Source organism: Sprattus sprattus (assembly GCF_963457725.1).
Source record: "Sprattus sprattus genome assembly, chromosome: 1".
Classification (NCBI taxonomy): Eukaryota; Metazoa; Chordata; class Actinopteri; order Clupeiformes; family Clupeidae; genus Sprattus; species Sprattus sprattus.
This window is the reverse complement of record NC_137920.1, coordinates 55,625,340-55,631,027: the sequence shown is the minus strand read 5'-3', so window position 1 is coordinate 55,631,027 and position 5,688 is coordinate 55,625,340.

Here is a 5,688-nt window from a genome sequence, read left to right as displayed (position 1 = left end):
CCTCCATCCATCTTCCATGGTGTATCTTAGTGGTGTCGTCTGTCTGTCGGTCTGTTGGCTGTTGTTGGCGCTTTTGTGTTCCTTCTTTTGGCCCTTCTCTTCATCCCTCTGTTTTTGTCCTCTGCAAGAGCACAGGGCAGACCACAGGGAAGCAAGATTTCATGTCTTGAGCCTGCAGCACAATTTCCAGCTCTTTTTCAGTGGCCCGGCTTCTTTGTGCGTTTTTTTTGTATATGTGTATCTATTCATACGTATGTGAGTGTCTGCGTGTGTACGCATATGTGTGTGTAGACAGGGGGCTTGTGTTTGTCTATGTGTGTGTGTGTGTGTGTGTGTGTGCTTGTGCACGTGAGGATACATATTTGTCTGTGTGTATGTGGGATGTGTGTGTCATTTGTGTGCTCCTGTGTGAGTGTGCATGTGTTTGTGTGTCATATTTGTGTTCCTGTGTGTATGTGTGCATGTCTGGATGTGTGCATGACGTGTGTGTGTGTGTGTCTGTGTGTGTGTATGTTTGTGCATGTGTGTGTATGTGTATGTGCATGTCTGTATGTGCGCATCCGTGTGTGTATGTGTGTGTGTGTCATTTGTGTGTGTTTGTGTGTATGTGTGTGCCTGTGTGTGTGCGCACAGCCTGTCAGAGCTGCAGTGTGTGCTGTGCTCTCAGCCTAGAGCCAAGCCAGGCATTGCCAGAGGGAGCGCCTGCAATGTAGGACGCCCGGCGAGCTGGACGCCAGCGGAATATCAACGCAGCGCAGCAGCGCACGGCTCCGCTACGCTCCCCTCCCCTCCCCTCCCCTCCCCTCCCCTGCTCTCCCACTCTCCCTTCCTCTACTCTCTACCCCTCTCCTCTCTACCTCTCTCCTCTCCACTCCCCTCCTCTTCCCTCCTCTCCTCTCCTCCGCAGCGTAGCGCAGCCCACCTGCCGACTTCAACGCTCGCTCCAGATCGAAGGGGGGTGGGGAGGGAGGAGGGGGTGTGTGTGTGTGTGTGTGTGTGTGTGTGTGTGTGTGTGTGTGCGTGTGCAGGATAGAGGGGGTGAGAGGGGAGGGGGCAGGAAATTGCCAGGTAGTTTCCAGACCCACTTCCCCATGTCTCGCCCAATTAATCAGGGCTGCATCCATGCTGTTGCCCCCCCCCATCCAATGCCAGTCTGTGCATGTGTGTGTGTGTGTTTGTGTGTGTGTGTGTGTGTGTGTGTGTGTGTGTGTGTGTGTGTGTGTGTGTGTGTGTGTGTGTGTGTGTGTGGTATTGGAGGGGGGTGTCATCACTCTTGTTGGTGTTGTTCCTGTGTGTTTTTGTGAAGGTGAGAGAACAATTCAAATATGCTGGTGAGTCAACAGTATGTGCTGTGTTTGGAGGTGTGTGTCATAGGGGCGTTGGTTCTCGCCCAAATTCTGCTACGAGAGCTACATGGATCAGTAGGCTACTCTCCAAGAATCCTCTGGTGGTTTCATCCAGAATCCATCTGTGTGTTCGGGTACAAATGTGTGTGTGTGTGTGTGTGTGTGTGTGTGTGTCTGTGTCTGTGTGTCTGTGTGTCTGTGTGTGTGTGTCTATATTTTAGGCCTGGCTAAAGCGCCTGCATCACTCACTGGCCCTTTGTTTATTTCCTGCAGTCGCTGAACACCTGGACGTAGACTGCCTCACTCCTCTCTCTCTCTCTTCCACTCTCTCTATTTCTCTCTCTCTCTCTCTATTTCTCTCTTTCCCTCTCTATTTCTCATTGTGTCCCTCCCTGTTTCCATTCCCTCGACACTTGTAGAAATGTGATGTGCATGGGATAATATGTTGTACCTGTGTTATTGGTTGCTTGTCTGTGAGAGTGAGAGGGAGTGTGTGTGTGTGTGTGTGTGTGTGTGTGTGTGTGTGTGTGTGTGTGTGTGTGTATGTAGATGTGATGCAGGGGACAGTTACTGTCTCTTTGTTTTTGTATATGTCTGTTGACTGTAAAATGGTTACTAACAATGTGTACAGTGTGATTCATGTGTGTTTCATTACACCAAATGTTTAGGTTATGCATTTGTGTGTGTCCACATACATTCATGAGGGTTTGTAGGTGTATGGGTGCATTGGTGGTGTATAGGTGAGTGAGTGAGTGTGTGTGTGCGTGTGCGTGTGTGTGCGCAAATGTGTGTGTGTGTGTGTGTGTGTGTGTGTGTGTGTGTGTGTGTGTGTGTGTGGTGCAAAGCTGCGTGGAGGACGGGTATGGTGTGTTGTATGGCGTATTGTGCGGAGTGTGTGTGAACGTGGAGAGGGAGAGCGAGAGAGACAGCTGCCCTGACAGATGCCAGGAGGCAGGACCCCACCAGGGAGCAGGGGGATGGAGCTGGCACTCCCTCACCCCAGCGGAAACACCGCGGGCTGCAGAGGAAGTGGGCAGGGGGATATACACTGTGTGTGTGTGTGTGTGTGTGTGTGTGTGTGTGTGAGAGAGAGAGAGAGAGAGTGAGGGCTTGCCGAGCATGTGCCTATCTCGGTCTGCATGCAAGGTGACTGTTACCTGTTTGTCTGTGTTGATTTGTTTGTACTCAAAGAGGATGTCATCAAGTACTGGATTCATGATTCATTTAAGAATTGTCACATCTAACTGCCTCTTCAACTGACATTTAAGATTGAGGTACTGTATGTATGTAGGAAAACATAAAGAAATAAAGAAACTGCTGCAACGAAATATACTGTAGCTGCAGTTATAGCTAAATGAAAATACCTACAATATAATCAACTCAAAGCTCTTACAATCATTTATGTACTGTAACTTTATAATAAACCTGTGAGGATTTGCTAATAAAAGGCCAAAGATCAGAACTTTACCCATAATGACCACGCTGTGACTTCAGCATGGAAACAGCAGTGTTCTGTGGATTTGTGCTCCTTTCACTGACCATACGATTTCATCAGACTGTATGTCGACTGAGAGGCTCAGAAACATATTCAATTTTTATAAAGCTATCCGGTTATTCTATGGCAGTATATACCGCAGCTGACACTTTTGCCGTACTTGTTCTTTGAAAAATGTATTGATGTTGTTGTGTAGCCTGTGGTGCATATTTAAGTCAAAATGCTTCAGTGGTCGCAGGATTATGAAAGTGGCTTCTGTTAAATTTATTTTGCACTTCTTCTGATATTGATCCGATTGATCACTAAACCTTGGTCATCAAATCCATCTATTTAACAACTATTGTTTAACTATTGTTAACTGATCAATAATTTTAACAAAAAGTATTTTTCAAATAAGCCAATAATGTCCTTCATGTCAAATTAAATTGGTTTATGATTCCAAATTTACAGATGTAAGATGTGAACTCTATGTAAACGTATAGGTTTTGTATTATTTTGACACAGAGGACAGCAAACTGCATGAAAAAAGAGATGGAATTCACCTATCCTTGAAAGCGCTTGCAGACAGTGGGGGTTAAAATAGGTGCATCCTGAATTAGACCCTTCACAGCACAGCTGAATGAGCGAGCGCCGATTTGAGGGACAAGGCACGAGATGGAAGGAAGGGGACAGATGAGGAGGTGGAGGAGTGCGTCGGGGAGGGGGAGGAGGAGGAGGAGGAGGAGGAGGAGGGGGAGGCGCAGCCCACGTCTGAGGAACCTGCTCCGTGTCAAGGATGACCCACTTAAAGCGCACCCGCTCCTCTGTCTCCGTCTCTGTCTCTGTGTCCCACACATCTGTCTCTGCTCCCTTCGTGTCCCCTGTGTCCGAACGTGTGGCCGAGAGCACGCACTCATGGCCATGCCCCATGTCTACGTATCTCTCTGAAAGGCAGACACAAATACTAGTGTTGGGGAGTTGGTGGCATGGCTAATAGAAATGTTGATCAATTAGTAATCAATACTGCAAAATACTCTGTGGTCTTGCTTATCTCTCTTGCTTTGGTCGTTCTCTTGTCTTTGTGGGTAGGTGTGAGGTCAGGAATGTTTGTGACTGACACGTTCCAGCAATGGTTATTGTGTTTTGGTGCAAAGAATTTGGAGTTTGCAGTCCAGAAAATATTCTGCAGAATTAGTTTGTCTAGGTCTGTTTAATGATCTACTCAATGTGTGTGAGTGTGTATGTGTGTGTATGCACTCATGTGAGTGTGTGTGTGTGAGAGAGTGTGTGTGTGTGTGTGTGTGTGTGTGTGTGTGTGTGTGTGTGTGTGTGTGTGTGAGAGTATGCGTGCAGGGCACCGTGGGCTTGGTTTGCATGCAGTGCGCAGGCGGCTGTTACAGCTGCAGGGCCTGCACAGTGGGAAGTGTTGCCATGGTGAGCAGGCTGTCGAGGCCAGAGAGAGACCGTCTTTGCTGCCTGCGTGGCCACTGCAGCTGTCCCAACCATGTGTGTCATCAGTGTGTGTGTGTGTGTGTGTGTGTGTGTGTGTGTGTGTGTGTGTGTGTGTGTGTGTGTGTGTGTGTGTGTGTGTGTGTGTGTGTGTGTGTGTGTGCGTGTGCGTGTGTGTGTGTGTGTGTGTGTGTATGTGTGTATGTGTGTGTTGGAGTAGGGGGCACAGGGGAATGCAGGTCAACCCTAAAATAGTGGCACATAAATGAAAAACAAATTGTCTTCCATTCTTGCCTCCCTCAGGTAGAATATCAACAACATAGTCAATACTCAGGCTCTACTAACTGCTATAACAAGGAGCACACACACACACACAGACACACAGAGACACACAGAGACACACACACACACAGGAACACCCTCACAAACACAGACACAGACCACACACACACACACACACACACACACACACACACACACACACACACACACACACACACACACACACAGTGTGTCCTTCAACTCACTTTGTCCATAACACAACATAAATGTCCACTCTATGAGAGACGTGTCTCTGCCTCTCTGCACAGATAACCTGGTCTGGTCACACTGGATGGTCACATAAGGAACTTGTACCATAGTATTTAGGTGGGCCACCAAGACAGTGACATAGAGACTGTGTCCATGGTGACTACATTTATGACTTTGTTCAGCTAGACTAAGTTTGCAAAGGTCATATGTTGATATTGGCTATTTAAGGTCACATGAACACCAAGCGTGTGCATACACAAATATAATTGGGACTCATATAAGTGTACTCATATAAGTGTACATTTTATTTATCTTTTTATTACTTACAGTTTTTTACGATCGGATACACACAATTTTGACTGCTTTGTTTTGCTTGTCAATCGCCTCACACAATAAGCACAACCACACACCCAATGAGCAAAAACATCAGATCCATTGCAAAATGAAACACTCTTGTAAAATCTATACACTCATTTAACAAAACCATATTTTGTTACCATATGAAACACACACATTGCATATACTGAATTCTGTTTGTACCACTTACACACTTCTGTTATAAACCTAAAACACTTTTAGCAATACTACTTCTCAGTGATTAGAGTAGTGTAAGTGAAGTACACAGAGAAAGTGAAAATACACAATACAGTAAAAACACTACCCAAGACCAATGCAGATGAAAATATTATTTACGTAATTCTCTCCATATACCCAAATCAGTCAACATGTCAACATGGAGAATCACAACAAAACATGTCCCAGTTTTCATGCTACTTCAGTAGTGTGCATAACACTGTAAGCTCAGCAAACATCAGACAAAGGTGAAAAGATGTTTCCAATATAGGTTACAATTCCATTTACAGTAAAATGTACAGATTTGTCAGTGTC